At 44.9% G+C, this 23,675-nt stretch overlaps 1 protein-coding gene and 1 long non-coding RNA gene across 11 annotated transcripts in view; both read left to right on the plus strand.

The window, feature by feature from the left end:
* AUTS2 (activator of transcription and developmental regulator AUTS2) overlaps positions 1-23,675 on the plus strand; it is a 778,310-nt gene that overhangs the window by 119,716 nt on the left and 634,919 nt on the right. The window lies entirely within an intron of this gene.
* The window catches only part of LOC135283761 (uncharacterized), a 41,142-nt gene continuing 20,591 nt past the window's right edge, over positions 3,125-23,675 (plus strand). Inside the window, exons 1-4 of one of the 3 annotated variants that reach the window (XR_010349398.1) lie at positions 3,125-4,346; positions 5,690-5,884; positions 6,573-6,705; positions 21,346-23,338. This is a non-coding gene — a long non-coding RNA (uncharacterized LOC135283761). Of the gene's footprint in view, positions 4,347-5,689; positions 5,885-6,572; positions 6,711-7,271; positions 7,860-21,345; positions 23,339-23,675 lie in introns of those variants that run through there. The other 2 variants (XR_010349397.1, XR_010349396.1) reach the window with 2 other exon arrangements.

Below are 23,675 nucleotides of genomic sequence, written 5' to 3' on the forward strand. Positions count from 1 at the left end.
GGCTCGGTTGCTGTGTCAAGCTTTCAATGTGACTGGATGGTCAGTGCTGGAATTGCAGTGTTGGGATTATAGATTTTCCTACAGTGCTGTGTTCTCTACTGCGGGAAAAGGCCTTTTGCTGTTAATTGATTTGTATTTTTTTTCTGTGATAAAAATGGATACCTCTCTTTAAGTATTTAAGTTGCCCATGTGGTTGCATTTGGAAATAAATTCCTGACATGTCTGTGCATGTGCACAAATGTGCATGTGTGCAAGCCATGCCACGTGGAAGTGTGCAAAGCTGCTGGGCATTTGGCCCTGTATTTTTGGATTTTACAAGGAAGGACATACTATGGAAATATGTATTGTATTAATCCATCTGCTAAAGGACATAAAAAATGTAGCAGTGATGCTTTGTATGGAATAGAAATGCTGTTGTTAGCATCCAAACCCCAAACAGCTCTGGTGGAAGGGAACCATCCTACAATTAGACCCCACCTTGGACAGGTTCCTACAGATCATCAACCCTCTGTCCCCACCACTGCGTTGTCTCAGCATCTCCAGGCCAGCAACCTCTGCTGCATTCCTGTCACCATTAAGAATGGGACTTGAATTATTCAGAAAATTTGAGTATATCGCTACTCTATTCCTTATTTATTTATTTTTTTGCACTGAGCAGTTTTTGTTTTGGGTATGCAGCAAAGCAGGAGCCTTCCCTGACCTTGCAGGGTTTCAGAGATAGATGAAGGTGTGTGCGTGTTCTTTAAGGCAGCTTGGAATTTATGGTGTTTGAAGAGACTCTGGCTCCAGTGTGGGTTGTTGGCAGCAGTGCTGATAATCACAATATGATAGCAACTGGGCTCTATTATTACAGATGTGCTTAAATCTTATTTTCTTGTGCTGTAAGGTTGTGTCTTTGAAGACTACCAGAGCTCAGAAGAGAGGGAGGAAAACAATTCCAACCCTAGAACCTTTGTTTCAGAAGGTTGCAAGCATAAGTCTTTTCTGTTTTGTATTTGATTGCCTGATATATTTCTAGATCTTAGGTAAAATGGGTGAGCTCTTCACGGGGTGTACTGCTGGCTTGTCTAAAGCCCATTTGTATGAAACAGAGCACTCTTGTCTTGCAATCTGTTGGAGCAGTACCTTGTTAATTCCCTGGATTAGCAGACCTCTCGTGTAGGCTTGCATTTTGAGAGTTAGCAAATCTGGTGAACAAATGTTTCACAAAAGCCAGGAAAATGCATCACAAACTCTGTTCCATCTCTTCAATATTCACTGTAATTGCTGCCAGTCAGATTCTGTGCAGGATACAGTGGTGTAGCTTGTACACGCAGTAGGAGAGCAGTAGTACATGTCCTCAAGCATTTGTTTCTGAACCACAGTGGAGAGTTAACAGCAGCAGCAAAGTGTTCTGCTGATGGATTGTTGATCAAAAAATGTGTAGTAATGTCATCCCTAACATGTTTGCATCTGAGGTTTGCTCAGTTATTGGGTGTGCAGCGATGTGTGGGCACCTGGGATCCCCACGGGGCCCTGCAGCCACACACCGGGGTCAGGCACAGAGGGAGGGCCCTCAGTGACACCTGCACAGCTGGGACAGACACACAGAGCCCTCAGTGACACCTGCACAGACACACAGAGCCCTGAGTGACACCTGCACAGGCTGGGACAGACACAGAGCCCTCAGTGACACCAGCACAGCTGGGACAGACACGCAGAGCCCTGAGTGACACCTGCACAGGCTCCTGGGGCTGGGACAACACCAAACACTGTGGGGTCATTGTCCCGCCCAAACCTACAGCCTCTGTTAGTGCTCATCTGTGCACAACCTTTATTCTTTTAACTGCTGCAGTTTTCAGCTGTGTGTGCTGTGCAGCCTGGAGGATTTCTTGGCATTGATGTGTGGGGTGAACCCTGTCACACATGGTGGTGACGGCGTGTCCGTGTGGGCAGGGTGCAGTGGCATTTTAATGACACCCGTTTTAAAGCCTGAGTTTAAACTCTGGGATTTTAATGACACCTCTGTGTCACCTGAGAGCCGACTCTGGGTGTAGGTGGGAGCAGGCACGGGGAAGGAGGAAGGAATAGCTTAGGGGGATTATTACAACACAATGCAGACATGAGGCATTTCTTGCAGAGGTAGTTTTGGAGTTTACCTCTTTGCAGAGGTAGTTTTTGCATATTAGATACATGAAACACATGTAGCAGAAGTTGATTAATAGGGATCTCTGACATAAAATGTCCACATGCATTGCTCATCAGTTAGGGTGTTTTTTCATATGTTTTTCTCCTAGCCTGGATTCTTTTTTTTTTTTTTTGTCTGATGGAACTGTATACTGCAAATTTGGAATTCAGGAAATATCTGGAGGGATTTTTTTCTCATTTTAGTGTTAGGAGTACATAGATTTCATTTCGTTGGTCTGGGTTTTGGCGTGTATGAAATCCACATCAGTGTTTGAACTTGCAGGCTTTTGGTCTGGCCCTTGTGGCTTTCCTGGGTTGTAAGTGATTTTTACATCTTGGAGAAATACGGATCAATAAGCAAAGAAAAAAATCTGGTGTCAGGAAAATGTTGTATTTCAGGGTCTATCCATAAAGAAAAAGCTGCATGGAATTATGCAAATAAAACAATTTCCTTTTTAATAGCATGGACATCTTAATTACACTGCTAGAACAGGTATCTATTTGCATCTCAAAATATACAACTGAATTTTAGGAAATAATCCATGTGTATAAAGTACTTCTAAATTCTGTGTATATAGTATATAAGCATAAAATCTGTTAGACACCACAAAAGCATTTAAAGGTTTTAGCTGCCTTGTGGTTTCCCACATCTATTCCCCTGCTTTCCCCACCCCAGCAGGCACAAATCCATCTCGTTGCTGTCAAAGGGAGTGAGCACAAGGCCTGAGGTTCCCTCCTGAAGGGGATTTTAAAACCTGTTAATTATATCCAGTATTGAATGGGTCCCTGGCCGTGTGTCCCTGAGGTCCTCTGCAGCCATAGTGGGGCCATGTTTGGGGCTTCCTCACTAACGAGGGGACAGCCCTGTAATGAGGCTGATGAGCCTGCTAATGAGGCTGATGAACCTGCTAATGAGAGCACACGGGGTAATGAAGGTGCTGTGAGCCGCGCTTTGTGGGGGCAGTGCTGCTGCCTTGGGTTTGGGAAGGTTCTGGGTCACAGCCCGGGGCTGAAGGTTTGGGAAGGGTCTGAGCTGCATCCTGGGGACTGAGGGATGTTGGTACAAGTGGTACCAAGGGTTGGGAATTGTGTTTGTGTTTGCATCACCCACCAGCCCTGGTGCTGGGTGTGGGGCCGTGCCTGGCCTGAATTCGGGGCTCCCTGTGGTGGCTCATTTGTTGTGTTTTCCAGACTTAGATTGCACGAAGATTTTGAGTTGTCACTAAACTTTGGCACTGGAGAGGTTCTGGGCAGTTTGTTGATTGGCCCCTGCTCTCTCCAGGATTAGAGACTGGATCAGGATTAGAGACTGGATCAAGCCTGGCTGTCACAGGAGTCAGGGTGTGCAGGTTATTCTCTCTTCAAGTGCTTTATAGCACTGCAGGGTGAGGCTGTGGTTTCAGGAGTAACTTGCTGGGAAGGGGTAGAAGTGATAACACAGACATTTAATTCATTTTAATGAGACTCAATCTCCAGGTGCTCCCGTGTCAGGCCTTTGGAGATGTGCCTTTGTGACAGAAGCGCTGCACTAAAGAGGATCTGTGGAGGTAACAATAGGATGTCAAAATGAAGTGAAACAAGGGCAGGGCAATTTTATGGAGATGACATGACAGGAGGAAAGTATGGGGGGAAGAAAAGAGAATTTAAGATGTCAGTACAGATTTACTGAAGGCTTTCCGATGTCAGCTAGAAGAAATGTCAGCAGGACTGACTTGGCAGTGTCAAGGTGATGGCAGGATGAAGTCCGATCAGTTGGGAAGCATCTCCGGCAGTGGAGACGAGCTGCTGTCAGTAAAGATGATGTCAGGCTGATAATTATTTTGTACATTGTGGTTTAAGTAGGGCATTGTTTCTGTTGAGGTATTTTGAATTCAGCACAAGGTAGGAGAATAGTCATTAAAAGACAAAAGCCTCCAATTCTTTCTGTGAGAATGACAGGAGCTTCCAACCCAGCCTCGGAGCCGCTGCAGTGAAGCTGGCACTCGGCTGCCCTGGGGACTGGGCACTGCCTGCTGTGGGTAGAGTTTAGGGAGACTGAGTTACCACTCTGCTTGGCCTCTTTTCATTTCTCTCCTCAAACTCTGCCTGATAAATAAGAGGGCAGAAAACTCTCTCTTCAAACTGCCTAGGGCAGAGGAGTAACTGATGTCACGTGGGAGTGCAGCCATGATTTCAGGCAGGTGGGTTGGAGACATTTGAGGATGAACAACTGCAATTCACAGTTGCTGATGAAAATACACGCAGCTGTGTGTGATTCTGTGACATAATTGGTGCTGAAACAGCTACCTGTGTTGAAAGTCACTGGGTGTTGTAGATGGCAGAATAAAGTGGCAGCAGAGGCTGTTCCCACCTCTTAGGTTTGTTTTAGGATGCCCGTAGAGTTAAGTGGAGTCCTGAGGAGTGACAAAAAGAAGTGTAATGCGCTACTGAAATGAAAATTCAGGCCCTTAGCTGTTCTGTAGTTGTAAGGTATGGGTTTGGGAGTAAATTGTGCCACATGGTAAATAACAGGGCTGGGGTGTAGAGCTTGCCAGCAGCTCACCCTGCCAGGCTCTTCCCACTCCGAGGCACTTCCAGCATCCAAGTGCTGCCGTGTCTGGCACCCTTTCCAAGGAGGGAATCCCCTGTTAGTTAAATTGCCCTCACTCTCTGTGTGTCCTTTATCACAAAACAAACAAACAGGAAAAAAATGTGCTGGAAGAGCGAATCTCAGGCCTGGCAATCCGATAATAAATCCCCTGTCTTTCCACACACTCTCGGTGCCAGCTGTAGGCTAATTAAACTCAATAGTTCACAGGTGTTCCTGGGAATGACTATCGCAAGAGCACTCTCCTCTTTAGGGCTCGTTAACATCTTTTGCAGAGCTCTTTAAATTTCATACACCAGCAACACTGAGCTAAAGCAGATGAAAGATAGTAGAAAGGGACTTGAGCTATTACAGGAGTGCTCTTAGTGTTAGTACAGGCTGTAGCCCCACTCAATTCAACAGCTTATTTGTTTTGATGGGTGAATCTCTTGGAGACCAGTTTAAGAAGGAAAATGGCTTTCTTAGAAACATTCAGCTTTCTGTAGCCAAATAAAATTCTTGTCTGTGGAGCTCATGATGTAGCTGTACACACTCTCACCATGTCCATAGGCTCTACACACATGCAGGAGCTACAGAAGAAGAAAAGTCTGTGGCCAAATGAAGCTGATTTAGACATTTTGTCAAGGCTTCTAAAACCTTCCCAGGGAGAACCAAATGAAAATCAAGGCTTTCTCTAGCCTTCCCTGCTTATTGAATCTTCTGGGCTTTGAGATGTAGTTTCTTTACTAGTATTGGAGCACAGGACTGTCTCTCTGTCATGATTTAAGGGGACAGTTGCCATGACTAGTGCTTCCAGTTCCAACCTGCTTCCTCTCCTGCTGTGTAGCAAGAGCTCTGGTTTTTGTAGATCTCACAGCCTTTGGTAGTTCTGTAGCTGGACAAGCTCATCTGTTCATTCATCTACCCATCTTCATTCATGTTCCTTTTGCCCAACAGAACTGAATTTGAATTTCTCGGAGAGTTCCCATAAGAATGGAGGAAAGAAAGGTTCCCTAAAAACCTCCTCTTGTGGAACTGGGCCTGATTCCACTTAAGTCTGATGTGCAACTTTCCTCCTTGGAGAAAAAGGCATCCTGACCAGAAATATGGTGCCAGAGCAGGCAGCTCAGAGAGAGGAACTGGTTTGCCTGGGTTAAGATAGTGTTGTTGGGATAAAAGCATTATTTAATCTAGTTTGATATACCTGATCTCTTGCTTTACTGTCCTGCCTCAGCCATGTGCTTTCCAGCAGACTGGAATGGTTCACAAATGGATACACTAGGCAGACGTGTTTCTGTTTTAGCAGTTACTAATTGAAAGTAATTTCTAGATTTCATAGCTTTTGTTCTCATGAGCTCTTATGCTTCTATTTCTTCCTAATGATATTTTCAATTGTGCTCTTTTATACTCTTCCCCTAGACAAGAAAACCACAGTGATATACCTCAATCTTAAATGGTTTTATTGCTGATTTATGCTAAATTGATATCCCTAAATCAAAATAATATTTCCTACATGAATTCAACTTCACCATTTTAATGAAATAATTTTCTCAATCAATTCTGTTGCATCAGTGTAGTTTTACCCTGTCTATGAAATCTTACTTAAGCTACTGCAGGTCTTGCTGTGGCTATGAATGGGAACCAGCTTTCATTCTCCCAAATGTCAGATCTAGGGAAAAAAGAAACTGTTTTCAAATTAAAAAAAAATCTATTCAAGTGTAGTGTGTTCTAACTGTTCTTTAGTAATTCTCCTCTTTCCTGTGTCACTGTCACGTGTAAGTCTCACGGTGCTGCACAGAGGGACAGGATTGGGAGCTGATGTTGTACATTTTGGACACAGGTAGACTGAAATGGCATTTCAGTTCACTGGCCTGGCTACAGGAAGCCAAGAGCAGGAGTCCAGTGCTGTCTCCACCAAAGCTGGAATGCCTCCTCTGAACACTGCTTGGCTTCCAGCCATGCAGAGTACCCAGGTGAGGTGAGTCTGAATGAATTTCCAGAGTCAGCCCTGCATGAATGGTTTGAATTGGGCTTGCATAAATCTCATCCATTTAGAAAAAGTCTAAAACTCTTTCAGTAAATTTGCATTGAGGTGGTTTTGTGTACAGAAGTCAGTTTGAGGTGGAGAGAAAACCAGCAGGACAAGTACATGTTTTCATAAGGATTTGATTTGTTAGCTTTTAATGACATTGTTTTGTCAGTAACAAAGTAAAACCTCAAAAAGTGCAGTGCACAAAGCTGAAAGTGTTAAACAAAAAGTGAGCAGAATATAAGAAATCCTTTCCTGACCCCAATCCCATGCATGCCTGGGTATCACCGCTTGTGACATTGATTTGAGGGTATTTAATAAAGAAAAAGACTGCATAGTTTCTGTGTTGGAAACTCCTCTGTGGCTGGCATCCAAAAGCTTATTTGCACACCAGTTCTGAAGTTAAATAAATTATGTGGCAATTGGTGTAGCAGTAAACTGAAGCACTGATATGAGGGAGAAGGGCTGTACAGAAAGCATTGCCTTGGTTTCCTCTCCTTTCTCTTTCAGGTGAGGGAATGTCTGAGAACAGATGTGTGTGGAAAATTTGGGATCCCTCCATGTGTGGGATTTTTTCAATGGCTAATGAAACAATTCCCTTGTTTGAAAACTCAAATTCAAAACTAAATGAGCAAATCCACTGTTAAGAAAAATACCTGTTAGAGAGAGCAGCTTTATTGGTTAGATGACTGATACACCATCATCAATATAGTTCTAAGTTTCTCATTGGTAAAATATAAAATAGGAGCCTCCATCCCAAATTGGGTGTTTGTAAATCTAAATCCATATGGACTTCTTGAGATTACTTGTTTGCTTATAACTGAGCCTGTCTGTCTTTGGTAGGAAACTTGCTGTCACCAGATTAAACTAAATGTGTGCTAGGTAGTTGTGAAGAAAGATGTCTATGGGTAGGATTTGGGGAAACTTGGATTCTGGTATTAACAGAGCAGCTAAACTGTTAAAGGGCCCACATGCAAACTCCAGGCAGCTCCATACAGATAGACAAGATTTCCCTGCTTTCCTTTTGCAAACTTCTACAAATTCCTCTGAATATAAGTTAGTTTATTTATTTAACCAATTCATTTATGAAATGCATTAAGCACCACATGACTTAGTACAGTGTCTGCTCCTTATCTACAGAGATGAAAAATTGTGTTAAGGTGACTCTCTTCAGTAGTAGTTTCAAGATTAGCTCTTTCTCCTTAGGAGTTAATAGGAAGTGAGAGATCTATGTCTATGTATATGATAAAATTAATTCCTGCATAAGATGAGAGTAAAAAGCCCAAATACTTGGAAGTTTAGTATCTTGATTTTATTTCTTATGAAACTGAACCCTCCTCCTCTTCTGGATTCATGGAAATATAGTACTGAGATATAACTTCAGTTGTTTTCTCAAAGGGAAGATTCAAGCTCTTCTTTGAAAGCCAACTTCTAGCTGTTAAATAAATCCTAGAGCAAATAGCAGTGCAGCACCATGTCTAAAGCAATACCCCAATCTGGACAAGTAAAATGTTAATTTCTGCATCGCTTGATGCTTTTGATTTTGTAGCAAACCAAGTACGTAATGTCAACCCACAATTTTTCAAGTGCCTGATGATTGAGGGGTTTGCATATTTTGGTTGTGCAATACAAAGCAGGTGGGTTGGTTGGGCTGGGTGATGCTGGTTGTGACCCCGAGCCAGCAGCTGTGTTGGTGGTGTTTGAGCCACTTCTCTGAGTTTGGGTGCTGTCCCCAGTTCAGGGCCCCTGGCTGGCAGGGCAGGGAGGGACAGCAGCTCGTGGGGCTGCCCCAAAGTGGGGACACCATCCCAGAGCTCTCCTTGGGCTGGTGCTGCCCGGAGGAGCAGGACTGCTGATTTGTTTGGAGGCCCTGGCAGCCTGGCAGTTTGATTTGTGTTGTGACTAATGGAAAATAAGCAAAAGGAGAGAAGCAGGGAGGAGGCCTCCCCTTTCTTGACAGTGGTATATTTATGGTATATCCTCCACCATGCGGAGGGCAATACACTTGCTCTGGGCTGCTCTCGTGGGTGACTCTGTGTGTGACTGAGCCCACGTCCCTCAGCCACCCCCTCCTCAGCTCTGCATGTGCTGCACAGCTCGTGTCCCTTCTGGGAAGTGTCTGAGCTCTGTTTTAGCACAAGTATCTATTGCTGCGTTTGATTTTCTCCTAAATCAGACCTGATTGGTTTCTTAGCTGCAGCACCAAGAATCAGCCTTGCATAACTCTGACTTTTTTCCCTTGTTTCTTCTTTGTGGTTGGTTTTGGTATTTTTTTAAGCAGTGAAGAATTGATCGAAATTCTCATACTAGCCAACAGTCTTTGAATTATGACATGAAAGAACAATAACATTTGTTATCTTAGCATTCAAAACACAGCATGATTTGTTAATGGTTGTAGGATGTATTGACACAATTGGGTGGAAGTTGCTCTGGAAGTGATCAGGGCTATCACTGAGATGTGATCAGTTTACATAAGAAGTGACAAGGCAAGTATGCCCAGAAGGCCTGTTGTGATGATGATTTTTATTATTAATATTACTACTGTGACTATTAGCTTTATGTCTGTGGATCAGCAGCAAAACTTTAATAAGCAAAACTCCTCAGATGCTCTCTCCAGTGAATTCTGGATTCATCCCACTTAGCTGAATTTCAGTAGTGTCTTTCTATGGAGAGGAGTTGTCATTTCCTTTTCTCCCCTGATAAGTCACTGCAAAGGTTTTTGCTTTGTCCCATCTCACAGGCAGCTGCTCTTCTATTTTGGGAGAATTGTTATTTTGGAGTGTCCTTCTGGATGAAAAGCAGGATAATTGCTGTCATTAAATAATAATACCGTGGAGCCCCAAAATATGATGTGTTTTAATGCCGTTGCATAATATTGGGGTTTATTGATGCTTTATGCTCCTCTATAATAGCCTCAAACACATGCGAACATTGTGAAATAGGAACAAGGAAAATGCTTGACAACAATGCATTTTTAAGATAAAAATGGTTAAAGCAATCTTGCCTGAATTCCTCCACAGATTAATTAGGATATTCTTTCAAAAATCTTTAAAGATGCTGGACAAAGAACAGTGTGATGCTCTTTGCCCAAAGTCAGGTGTTAATGGGGAAAAGCATTATACTGTTTTCCCTTTATCCCTGCTCCTTGCTCCCAGTGGTGCTGTGGATCTGACCTGCAGGTCAGGATGGCAGCTGGGGATAGTGCACACGGGTCTGCCAGCAGAGAAGGAGCTCGCCTGGCCATGGTAGTCATGAATTACTCATCCCCCAACACCTCCAATTAGCTGGGCTCGTTTCAGTGGGCTCTGCTCTGTTCATTTATTAGTGAATGTGAAGCTGTGATTGAGGCTGACCTCTCTGGTAGCTGGCAAAGTTCTTCCCCACATGGTTGTACATGGTTTCTGTATGGGGAGGGATGTTGTCAGCCAGTCCTTGGGGCTGGCTGAGAGAGAAACATCCACTGTGTCTCGTAATGTGGGCACAGAGAAGGGTGAGGGTTCTGTTCTGAACTCCATTCGTGGTGCTCGGTGGATGGAGATGTTGTCACCACCCTGCTGGGAAGGGACATTGCCCATGGCACTGCTGAAACGTGTTTGCTGTCGGTGTGTGCTGCAGCAGGCACAGCAAAAGAGTGTCTCTTGCTGCTGAAATCCCTCATTTTGAAGGGAGGTTACAAGGCAGAAGTTGGAAGCAATCAGTTAAAGCTCCATTTCCACAGTGCCCTTCATGCCAAGCCTCTCAAGGCACTTAAGAAAATACTGGAAGCTGTACAGCACAAAATAGCATTGGCACATTGCTCAAGAAAAACAAACCTCCTGCCTGGATTTGAAAATTGAAAATTTACAAGACTGATTGCTGAGCTTCTAGGCCCAGGAATGGAGTTAGAAAAAGGGCCCTGTGAGATCAGGGCAGTTTAGGGGGGTTCTTCAGTGATGGGGATGAAGTTTCCATCAGTGCTAATATTTTTTCTAGTAGATTTCTCTGTTTTGCATCATACCATCTTCTCCTAACAACCCAGGTTGTAGGATTGAATTTCTTTTTCCAGCAAGAGCAGCACAGTGAACCTTCTTTGGATCTTTATTTTTTTCCCTCCCTAGCTCCTGCTAATATGATTCTGATCCTGGAGATAGCAGGTCCAAGCTGAGTTCCCACTTGCAGCACAGTATCTTGCCTCCTGATATTTTGAGAATGTGGCTGTCCTCCTCCCCAGACTGTAACCAGAGAAAATGTGTCTTTCTTTGTAAAGCAATCTGACAGTCCCAGAAGCCTCGTGCTGGATGTATATATTTACAGAAAAAGTTGACTGCCTTGCAAACATTTCCTCCTTGTGCAGTCCTGGTGTACTGGATCACACTAAGGAAACTTGCTGGGGGATGAGTGTGTGAGGTGATCTTTTAATGATAAACCCTTCCAGTCTGAGTGGGCACTGCTGCAGGCAGCATGGATTTCTGAAGTGAATGTGGAAAAAAAGTCACAACTAATCGGAGTTGCTCCTAATAATTGTGGTGCAGAAATCAATCAAAGTCTGGTGAAAAAAAAGTTAAACCAGTAAAGATTTTCTGGTTTTATTGCTAAAATTAGTTACAGTTTTGTCTCATGGATTTTAGCCCATTTTATTTTCCCGAAGAGATGTGGAGGTTTGGGGATTTAATCTTTAGCATTGGGGGGCTCTAGAAGAATCACACTAACCATGAGAGAGCTGTTGCTGGTGGTGCAGGGCTGCAGCAGATGCTCTCAGAGAACTGATTCCTCCTTTCCAGTTTGCCAATGTGTATTTTTGCCCGTGGAGTTGAGGTACCTGATATAAAGCCACTGGCAAGAAGTTGTTCCTCTCAGTTGCCTTTTTAAGAATAGTCATCCGAGTGTCCCCAGTGGTATCTGGAGAAGTTCTGTGCATATATTGTCATTACTGTTGGAGAGCAAGAGAGAAAGGGGTTGGTTTGGGCTGTAGGTTGTCAGGAACAAAAAAGGAAATGCATCTCTGCAAGGGAAACAGGAGAAATTAAAAAGGGGAGCAAAATGCTAGAAATTGGATGCTGCTGAATATGAATGTGTCAGAGAGCAGCTCCATGTTGAGAGAGGTGGCAGGAGGTGATGAACCAGTGATGGAGCACTGAGCCTCAGTGAAGAAAGGGAAGTTCCTCTGGCACAGGAGGGAATCACCTTCTTTCCTCAGCTGCAAAGACACTTCAGCCATCCCTGTTCAAGGCATGAGAGCAGCCTGCAGGCAAAAGCCAAGCTTGCATCATATGTGCCTTTGAACAAGCTAATTACTCCCAAAATAGCCATTTGACCTTCATCTTCTTAAAGCCCTGCCATGAACCTCTGCACTGGCTGTGGAGCCACTTTTTCATATGATGAAACTGCAATAATTGAATCATATCAGTTTGTGCAAGTCTGATAGAATTGGAACTGATCAGCGTTTTTTTATTTTCTTCTTTTCCCTTTTTTGTTCTTCTAGCAGGGCAAAATGAAACTACAAAACTCATGTAAAACTTCTGCAGAAGTCAGAAGTGTGAGTGTAAAGAAGCAGTACAAGGGGATTAGACCTTAGGAAGATTAGTGTCTATTAAATGTGATGATCTGGATGTAGCTTCCGGCTCTCGAGGCCTGTGAATTGCTGGGCCGTGTACCCTGGGACAGAGGGCCAGGAAAAGGGTGTCCTTAAACTCCCTGCCAGCTCTCAGCCAGGATGACTTAGGGGCTGGAGAACAGGGTAAGGGGAAAGCCTGGGTGCTGGTTAAGCAAGTTGCAAAATTCTGATATTTCAGGAGACTTGATCTTGTCTGAAATTAGGTTTCATGGATGCCCCTCTCCCCAGCAGAACACCCCAGAATTCTTGTGTGCTGGTGGCTTCACAGAACCCATCCCCACACACTGGCCACAAAAATCAGGCATTGCTGTGGAAAGGGAGAGCTAAGCTGACTCCATGTGCTGCTGGTGGATGGGTGCTTTCCATAAGGGCTGGATGGTGCCACTTGAGAGGAGGGCTTGGTGGGCTGGGGAAGAAACACCTTGTGTGTCCTTCTGTCCCTCCAAAAGTTTGGTTGGAGTGCCGGGCCGCTGGAAGGGCTGGGGCGTGCCAGGAAAGTGTCAGCAAGCCTCATTTTGGCATTTATATACGAGGAGTAAGCACAATCCTTCTACTATTCCAATGAGCTGCTTTTGCCAAGAAAAATCATTTGTAACTCTTTCTTCCTGCTGTAGTGCTTCTCCGGCAGGCCTGGCTTAGATTGCTTTAACCCCTGGCGTGCCAGCAGGCGCTGCGAGGCAGAGCAGCGCCTTGTGCACGTCTTGGCAAGTCCTCCCACGTGCCAAGCAGCTCCGCAGCAGACTGAAGCCTTGTCTGGCAGTTAGCTTTTCTTTTTCATCAAGTCTGTTCCTTAGGGCTGCTGCTGCTTTTTTATGTTTTTATTCCATTCCTGGGGCTGTAGCAGAGGAGGAGGCGGAGGCTTGGGAGGAAGCTGGTTTTCAGGGAGCTGGTAAGCTGAGGAAGGAGAGGAAGAACGGAGCAGGGAAATGGTGAAGTGGTTTGACCCTTGCTCTGTTGTGTTGTCCAGCAGGATGCTGAATCAACAGCACAGCAAGGCTGCCAGTGTTATGTGCTTTTAGAGATTTGCTCACCTGCAAGTTGAGAAGCAGCTCTTCCTCTGTTCTCTCAATAAAGGCTCAAAGAATAGAAGATGCCTATGCCTTTTTATGATGTACACTTCAGCTCTTGCAGTGGTGCATATATGCGCTGTTACCTTTGATCATCATTTGGAGAGGTTTGCACGACAGGTTTAGTTGTGTGAGATATGGATGTGCTGTGTGGAATGAGCGATTTCCCCCCTCCCTCTAGGTGCTGGCTGAATTTTAAGTTTATCACCACCCTGAGCTCTGAGCAGAAAGGCTGTTTGTTCCCTTTGTGTGTTGCTTTACAGGAGAGCACTGCCTTTACCCTTTTGTAGAGACTGGGCAGCTGCTTTGCTGTTTTGCTAAAATTCTTGATGAGATTTAGCAATTCATGTTTCCCTACATAAGAAGTTGAAAAAGACAGTAACTCCTTTTGTCTATCTAGTGTGTGCTTTTTTTTTTCAAAGGGAAAGGAAAAGAAGCAAATTATTTTGTTTAAAAAAATAACATTTTAATAATGTAGCAGTCTAACCTTTATGCTAATTGCCCCAGGCTTTTAATGAAGCAGCGTAAAATTAGTCCTGTGAGTCTTCATTAATCAAATATAGGAGCTGATGGTATAGTAATAAGATGCTGTGCTGCCTCTGCTCCCCATGCAATGTTGACATTTGCTTATATTCAGAGTAGAAAGCAACTATATTTTTTTTTGGTAGCTCATTAAAATAATTAGCCATGTTTGGCTTTTTTTTTAAAAAAATCTCTTCTTAAAAAATCCTTTTAATGAGGAAAGATGAAAACAGACAGGATGGAAAAGTCAAAAGAATCAAATTAAGATAGAAAAACTGACTGCTGGAGGCTTCCTTTGAACGGAAGATTTATGTATGTTAATGGCAGCTGTTGGCTGGAACCTCTGTGCAGACACCTTGTTTGTTATTTGCAGAACTTTGAGCAGAAACAAACAGCTTCAAGGGTCTTTGTTGATTTGTTTTGTTCCAAATTATTTTCCAAAGGTGCTCTAAGACTCGCTGTGCCTCTGCTGTGTCCCAAACCCCTGTGCTGGCATGGGGGATGCGCTCACACAGGCACTGGTGCCCTGCCCCTGTGCAGGTGAGTGAGCTCTGCTGCCCTGGGGTGGGTGAGCCCAGCTCCCCCCGGGGCACGGGCTGTGCTCTGACCCTGCTCTGCTCCAGCTCTGGGAGCAAGCTGTCACCTGCTGAGTGCTGGCTTCAGGAGAAATAGTGCCTAAACACCCTCCTCTCACAACAGACACGAGCCCAGTGCCCAGCCTTTTTGAGGAGGTTCAGGGTGTTTTGGAAGAGCTCCAGAGCAGAATCCCATCCCCATCCCATCCCATACCTGGAGGGAGGGGTGGGCATCTGCTCTTACGGTGCCATCTCCACTTCAAACGCTTTTCAAGCAGTATTTTCTGCTCTGTTTGCTGCCTAAGTAGAAGCTGCTGTCTGGTATAAAAATGTTTGTGGGGAAGAATGGCAACAGAGGATGGTTTTTGTGTTTAAGATGCTGGTGTAGCAGCTTTGGGTTCCTACGGGGTAATTATGAAAGGGCAGCCACAGGCTGGGAAGAGCTGGGCTAATGATCCTTGGCAGCCCCTGGTGCCCGGCTCTGGAAACGTGCAGGACACGGCTCCTCTCGGGAGAGCTGCACTGGCACTGTGCCCTCTCACTTGTGCAGATGATGGCTCTCATTTCAGAGTTCAGGCCTGGATGGCAGGGCAGGAGAGCTGTGATGCTGCTGCTCCTGCCTGCCTGGCTGTGTGCACACATGCACGTTTCCAGATGAAAAACCTCAGTGGTGCTCTGGGGATGTGGCTCTTGTCTGGGAATCAGGGAGCCTGCACTCAGTTCCTGTGTTGGCCATATGGGAGTAGCAGGCCAGCTCTCCTTCCCCTTCCATTTTTCTCTTCCTATGCTGCCCCTTCCACAGGCACAGGGTGAAGATGAGGATATGCCTTTCTGTTAGAAAAGAATTTGGCTATCAGATCAGTTGCTGATGATTTTAAAATGAGCACTGTGATTTCACTGCTTGGAAATGACTGATAGTTTAGCAATTCAGGCAGAAAGGAAGTTGAATTCCCCCCACATACTACTTCTCCCCATTTCTACCCATGTGCTTTCTTCCAGATAAGTCATATTTAATTTCTGATCTGTTTTCTAGTGTGTTCCAGCATCTTTCTCATTGCCAGATTAACAGCTCTTCGCTCCCAGTAAAAACTTTCCATTCCTCCTGTCCAGAGAGCTCCATAAAATTTGTTTGTGTTTTCAGAAAAGCATTAAAGTAGGTTACACAGCACTTTGACAGCCTGGGGTGTAGGGACTATGAAGGTGAGGAAGCAATCCATAGCAGAAAAAATGCTCCATTTCCTGCACTGAAATTCTCTGTAGGAGCCTCAGCAACCTAAAATAGCTGCCTCCAGAGGACTCCCACAAAAGTCTTATCCTCAGATTGTTTCACCTCCCAGCCCTATGCAACCTTCAGTTCAAAACTTCCTCTTTTTTTCCAACCAGTGTCACCCCCTTCCCTTTCTGTTATTATCCAGTTCTGTGAACACTAACTGCTATGGAGTGTGCTCCACAATTATTGGTGAAATTTAAAAGAAAAGGGTACCTGAAGCTCATCCACGTGCACTGGTGCAGTTATTTCTGCCCCTGCACAGAGGGCAGACAAAGTCCAGCGTGTCCCAGGGCTGGGAGCAGGGGACACCCCAGGAAAAGCTGCAGGGCTGAGAGGGTTCATCCCCATGGCTTGCAGCATGTGTGATTTACATGAGGAGCAGTGGTTCATGCATATGCAAAACCTCGCTGATGAGGCGTGGGATTTTATCTCTGCTAATTACAGGGTTCTTTCTGATCCTCTGGCTGGTGGGGCAGATCTGGTGTGGGCCAGAGCACTGTCAGCCTGAGGCTCGGCCCGGCATTCCTAAGGCAGGAATGAGCTGCCAGGGTTGGTGGTGGAAGCAGGGCCGGGCTTTGGGTGCCCCAGAGTGTGAGATTAAAGCAGGCAGGAGTTTTGGGTGCTCACTGAGCTGCCCTGGGTGCTGTGCAGGGCAAGCACTGGGGACAGAGCCTGCAGCCACAGGCCTGGCCTAATCCCATTGCTCACACCGAGCTCTTGTGACATCCTTGGGCAGCACTTAATCTCCAGGCTTTAATTCTGTGTCTTTATCCACACTTTGGTGAAGTGCTTAAAGATCAATAGGAAGCAGTTCAAGGTATTATGGTTGTTAATGTAAATACATGTTATAACACAGTATCTTCACCATGTTTATTCCATGGAATATATTTATCCATAAAATTCTGTTACATTTATATACAGCTCCAAACACCCTGGAAGCAGCTAGGTGTTGACAGAACAGCTGCAGTCTTTTACTATGTTCAATAAATACAAATGGATATAAACAGTATCCATCTGTCAGGCTCAGTTAGATGGTTTAAACATAAAGCTATTTTGTTCCTGTAATTGTATTTAGATCTGAAATGATAGAGGTTTGATTTTTCTTTACATAGTGATAAGATACAAATTCCTTTGAATTGCTTTGACTCCTGATTTATTGCAATAAATTAAATAATAATCCATCCTGTCTTGTTTCACCCCTTCTCCAAGAAAAGAGAGCTCACTGCTCAGGCATTGAAGCATCCTGCTTACACTAAGCCACCCTTCCCATGCTCATAAGCACCTGGGCCTGTGACCTCTGTGTTTACAGATATTTATTGCTGCTTGCACTTCCCACTGCTACAGTGTTATCACTTCAGTGCCTTGTAAAATTTGATTGTGTTTAATAAATGTATTCAGCATTATTGCTGAGCAAGTCTGACAATTTACCCTTGTTCTCTCCCTCACACACACAAACCCAGACACCTTCATAACCTACATATTTTCCTAGCTACGTATGTTATTGCTTGTGTTGTATCGGAGGCAATTTTGGATGCATCTCAATTAGATCATTTTTCTAATTAAATAAGTGCTTGTGGTTGTAATGTGAGCGTGTCTCTGAATACAGAGTGAGTGTGATTCACTGCAGTGATTTTTCCAACTTCTGTGTGATGTTTGCTTTATAAAACTCAGCTTCTGGCACGGAGGCATCTCATTACCTTCCCCGTGCTGACCTCTGGAGCTGATGTTAGCCAGATGTGTTCAGCTCCCTCCTTCACCACAGGCTTCCTGGGTGACAACAGGGAGATCACTTGGTCTCACTGTGCTGTTTCTCTCTCTAAAGCAGTTACCAGAACCCTCACCTACTCCTTGGAGCTTTTGGGGAGCTTAGGCTGTGAACACACATGAGAGTATTGTGTCAGAGGAATGTCTGAAAACCTGTGGTGTTCTTTACCCCTTCCTCCTCCTCCTCCTCCTCACCATCAAGTACCTGAGCATGGGGGGACAGTGGAGCAGGTGTTGCTTTTCTTGTGACAGAGGCTTTTGATGTCTTTGTCTTTGTGCCCTAGTGTTTCTCCTTAAGGAAGTGGTTTAACAGTATGAAAACTCTGTTTTGTGCACCTGAGGGGGTTTAGGCACCATCTCCTCGATGTGGCTTCTCATGGGTCTGTTCCTTGCCAAAGCAGTCTTCACTGCTATCCTGTTACCAGCGAAGTTGAGAGAGTGTACAAACAGCTGCAGGGAGGTGCAGAGAGGAGCTTCTATTACCTTTTTAGCTTCATTTTGTGGGGAACATCTTCCCAAGAATGAGAAATCAGGGATTGAGAGTTTTTGCCTCTGTAAGACTGGTGGAAGCTGATTGGTGTGGCTGGAGCATGTTTGGGTACCCTGTAAGCTGCTGAGCTGTGGTGTGTGAGTTTGGGCATCCTCCTGGGCTCTAAGGAACAGGCAAATGCCTGTAAAGTCTCATTGAGGACTAAATATTTTTATTCTATGTATATAAGGAGATGAAACACTTTTCTAATTGTCAGAAGTGAGAAAAAAAAGCAAAGTTTAGAAAGTTAAATGCAGGCAAAGAGATTCTTGTCTCTTCTTCCATTTCTTCTCTTTAAACATCCATCTTGTAACCATCTTGTAACTAAGCAAGAGACTTCTTGCTCTTGATTAATTGTAATCAAACAAACAATCAAGCCCACACAGGCCAGTGTATGGTCCTGGTGTAATTTATGGGCTGTGCAGCTCAGGATGTGTTCAGTTGGTACCCTCAGTACAGCCCTTTCTGCTGTGCCTCATCACACCAGAGACAGGCTCAGCCTCTGGCACGTGTGGGAGCCACATCTGTCACCACAGCAACCTGACATTACACTTATTCTCCTCCCAACAAAGTTAATTGCTCTTATATGTTATGGAATTTGGCTGAGTTCTTGGAAGTCAAGAAGTGCTGCTTGTAAGCAAATAATGGCTTGAGGTAGTGTCACTAAATGAGAAATATGAGTGCTGGTGGAGCAGAAACACAACGTACTGTGCTGCCATTCATGGAGGTTTTTCCCCTTGCCAGAGTTTCAGATGCAGATTTCATTGTTGGGCCAATTCAGGTGCTTTGGAAAAATCTTTTTCCCAAAAAGCAGCAGAGTAACAAAGAATAGGAAAGAGCTCCTGTGTGATGGTGCAGTGCAACCTGCATTAAAGCCTGGATGTTGTGGACTTTTGCTTGGATTCTAAGTCATTGCTTCAAACAGGATTTCAATAGATAGGTGACAAATATGTAATGGAAGACCACTGCTTACATTCACAGATGTGCCCAGGTTACATTTTCTTTATGGAGTCTGGCCCTTAATAATCAAAATTCCATGGACTTTCTGATGCATTTGAATGTGAAAATTGCCTTTGAAAATAGATTATAGGCCCTCTGAAATACTCTTTACTAGTGACTGGACATCTATTTCTGCCTTTCTCTGAATTTTTTTATACTTATAGAACAGAAAAATCTTATTTGTTTTTTTGAAAGCAAGTGTTTGTTTTTCTTTTCAGGGAGTTACTGTAACTGGCAGCATCATTATAGAATAGGAGATCTTCCATAACAATAGAGAGAATGCAGAAGATTAACAAGTATCAGTGTGGATAAAGTGTCAAAAACAGATCCTGAAGGAAACAATCATAGTTTATAAAATTCACGCTTGCAGACCAGGATATAAAATCCAGTTCTCCTGGAAAAATCTCAGTCTGTAATGGACTTTTTTCCTGATGGCAGTGGGAGGTTTGCACAGAGATCATGACCTTTATGTAGCTATGTTATTATTATTTATTCAGAGCCGTCTTGTCACATTCAAAGGGAGAATTTGCTCCTTGTTTGACCAGCACCTTTTCTGATCTTTTCCTTTTCTTCCATTTGCTGTGTCTCCTGTTCTGCTTGTATTTTGCTTTGCTTTCTGTGCTAAGCCCCAGTGCTCTTCCCTGTGTCTTACCCAGAGGACATCCTCCCCCTCAAAGCCTTTCCCATGTTGTTTGCAATGTCAGAGCTCCAGTTTAGTTAGGCTAATCCCAGCTAGGCCCCCGTGACCCAGCCTGAGGACAGCTTGGTCCTGCCCTAGAGGCAAAGATTTTAAAGCACCACCAGAAGACACCACCAGCAGGTACTGCTGAGGGGGCTCTGTGGATGCTCAGAGCTCTGTGCCACACTGCCATCCCCCAGGGAGAATGGGTGCCTTGAGCCTCCTCTCTGAAGCATGCTCCACATCTTAAGCTCTTTTCAAGGTTTCCACATCCGTATGGGCCATGTGCTGCATCTGATGATTAAAAAAGGTCTGGTTTCTTTAAAGATATGAAGGGAAAAGGGAGTGGGAGATGGATCCTGGGGTGACAGAGCCAGATGTGAGCGTGAGGATGTGGAAGCTAAAGACACACCAGAAAGCTGTCATGCTCTGGACTGTGCAGATTTATCTTGCACTTAAAGTAAATATTTCTGAGTAAACTAGAAACTGTGCACTCTCTTGTGCAAATCCGGGTGCTGTGGTCATTGTTGTGAGCAGTGAGCCCTCCCTACCCTGTGCTGGAGGTAACAGAGCTCCTGCTGGAGCCTCTCTGCAGGGCTGGGTTGGTTCTGCAGGGAAGGATGGGAAGGTGGGGAAAGTGCAGATGTGTTGCTGTTGTTTGTATGCAGCTATTCAGTCTTTTCCTACACTTGAGACTGAAACCTGTTTTCTGGCACTGACCTTATCGAATAAACATTGATTCAAGAGCTGAATGTCCCACTTATATTTTTCCATTTGACAGCCAACAGAAATGCACAGGCACAGTGTGAGCTCCTTCAAGGAGGCAGAATGAGAATTTTGTGATTCTTTTTTTCACTTACAGTCTAAACTCCACTATTAAATACCTATTTCTACTGCTGCCCTTTTCCCCCCTCTCCTGCTTCTCTTGCCCAAGCCTACTGCTCAGCTTTCATTTTGGCCTTCTTTTTCCTGTCAGGGAATATTTGGGTTTAGGACCTTTAGACTGGCAGCACTGGGAAATTAAGTCGTCATTTTGTCTGCAAACCTGCCACTGTGTCCCTGGGCACAGGGCAAGCTCTCTGCCAGTGACTTCAGCCTCTGTCTCAGAGGATCTGCCTGCTGCAGGTGCAGGAGGTAATTCACATTCAGTGCCCATCTTTCCCTGTTCTCTTGAGGTGCCAATTATCCAGCATTGTGTCAAGTTAGATCTGGGGGTGTGTATGTAAGGACCACAATTAGCTGGTGCGGGGCTGGAGAGCTGAGGGTACTGACAGTCAGACCTGCCAGCGAGATGAAGTGGGGAAGGACAAAACAATCTGGATGCAATTAGAGTCCTGCCCACCTTCTCCCACAGCCTCTTTCAAACACAGAAATGTGCATCTTTCTTCAAGGATGAAAAAGTTTGGGCTTCATCCCCCATCTTCCACCTCCCACTCCTTTGTGTATGTCTGCACTTCCAGCAGGGAAGGAACGTTCAGTCCCACAGGGAATTGTTCCTGCAGTGTCTCTGGCTCAGAGTGAAGCTGGAGCTGGTGGGTCTCCCCAGGGAAATTTCTTCTCATGGGGTTTATGGCTCACTTTTGCAGATCTCGGGGAGGCTGCTGCTGTTCAGAATGGGAGATGGAAGTGGAGAAAGCAGTTGGAAGTGCACCTGCTGAAATGTTCTTCCTGCACCCACACTGATTAAAGTATAGCCTACTTCTTTTTCCTGCTTCCCTCATAAAAGATGCGTTGGGTGGAGCTCATCTGTCTAGAGGAAAGGAAGGCAGGGTAGTGGAGACTGGATTCTCTTTCTGTCTGTCTTTTGATCCTCCTGTGTAAGTTGAAGGTTTTAGAAATTATTAAAAGCTTCATGCAGGGTGAATACTTTCAGAGGAGACTGAATCTGCAGACCTAAGTTCCAGCTCTATGGTTCTCTCACAAGCCCAAGGCTGGGGTATTAAATCCTATCACACTGATCAACATGGTCAAAAGAGCAAGACGAGTGTGGAAGTGGGTTGACTTCTGCACATTTTCAAAGCCTTGTTTCAAACTTACCCTTAACAGCTTTTTAGAAGACCCTCTCAACTGGAGAATGTAAGGCTGATTGAAACAGCTCTCTATGATGCTGAGGTTTTAAGGACACAATAAGCTGCTCTGCTCTGTAAGTGGCCAGAAAATAGCTAATACCTGGCATGGTGATGTGGTGCCTTTAATCCTCCTGATTAAAAAATGTTATCCTTTCCCTTTAGTCTTTTTGATAGGCAGCAGTCACCTGTCACTCCTTTTTAGCATATTCCACACATTAAATGCATGCTTCTTCTTTGATAGTAATAGCAAGAACAACTCTGCACTTAAATTGAGTCTGGGGTTTCCAAAGTGAAGGATAAACTCACAGCTAATTCTGCCACTGTGTGGAATTTTACATGCCTGGAATTTTACATGCCTGGAAACCTACAGACTGATACTAGTAAAGCCCGTGGTCATAAATTGAGCTTTTTGGTTAAGAACTCCACTCTAAACTGATCAGTCAGGATTTTTTTTTCCTAGTAGAATAAATTGATGCTGAGCTGGGAATGAAACTCATTTCATGAGGAGTGTAGTTTTTTCTAGTCTCTCAGTGTTACTGTCCTTCCACCCACAAGGTATCACTGGTTCTGTCTCAGTAGCAAATATTAACCCCCAGCAACATTACAGAGTCGTAGGAGGAAGCTCTTCCATCAGTCATTTTCCTTGCTTGAGTACAGGCTGCAGCCAGTTTAAAATAACCAGCCATTTCTTGTTATCTGCTTTAAATTGCTGAATCCAGCAGCCCTGAAGAACGAGGCCACGTCTGGAGAACCTGCCTGTGCTGCCAATGTTCTCTGAGCAGCAGGAAGGAAAGAGTCTCTTCCTTGTGAAGCAGCATCAAAAGAGCTGTCGTGTGTCTAATGCCCTGTCTTCCAGCCTGCAGTCTCTGCAAGTGAGATTCCCTTTATCATAATACAGTAAATCATCTCAGAAACACGCACTTGGGGATGAAGAGGATTATGTTTTTGTTAGTGTCTGATTGCCTTTTTCAGCAATCCTTTCTCAGGCATTAAAGCCGTGGCTCTTTGCAAGCGCTGTTGTTTTGGGGCTGTCATGTGGTGGATGGGAAGAAGTCGTGTTGCTTTGTACCTCAGACCTGTTCAAAGGCAGCCTGACCATCTTCTGTTGTGACAGTGTAAAAGCTGGCACCCTCCACCTCCACAAACAGACCGAGAACTGAGCGCTGTGGGTGTTCTCACTTAGGAGGGTGTCAAGACATTAAGTTCAAGTCTGTTGTATGTGCTGTGAGGTTCCTGGGCAGAGCTTTGAAGTTCTGTACTACCCTTTCCTCACTGTTCAGCAGGGACAGGAGGGGAGCAGACAGCTCCTGTAGGCTGGAAAAAGTTATCAGTTTCTGTAGGCTGAAAGAAGAACTGGAGACATTCAGCAAACTGTGAAACAGGGCTCACCAACCTTTCTGTCTCACTGACCTCATGCCCAAAGCTCTGTGTGGCTGGAGTGACCACACACATCCCATGTGGTGTGGAGAGCCTCAGGAGGAGTGTGTGAGGAGGAGATGGCCTTTGTTCCTCAGGGATCACTGGGACAGGCCAGGGCTGCACAAAAACTTCTCTTTGGGCTGCCATGCTGTCCTGAGCCTCAGCAGCTCCTGCTGGCCTGTCCTCTGCTGTGATTGATCACCTCCAGCCCTCACAGCAGCACTGCCCCTGGCTGCTCCACCTCAGACATGGGGACCTGCTGGTGTCCTGCCGCTCCCACCCCAGGCTGGCTGTGGCTGCTCCTGGTCTTGGGAAATGGGACTGCTGATGCATTTGGTGAGGACTGGCTGATGTGATAGGTTAGACTTGTCCAAGGCACTCTCTTTCACTGCAGCACATCCTACTTCAGTGATGGCACACCTCTAGAA

This window comes from Passer domesticus, chromosome 19 (assembly GCF_036417665.1).
Source record: "Passer domesticus isolate bPasDom1 chromosome 19, bPasDom1.hap1, whole genome shotgun sequence".
In the NCBI taxonomy this organism is placed as follows: Eukaryota; Metazoa; Chordata; class Aves; order Passeriformes; family Passeridae; genus Passer; species Passer domesticus.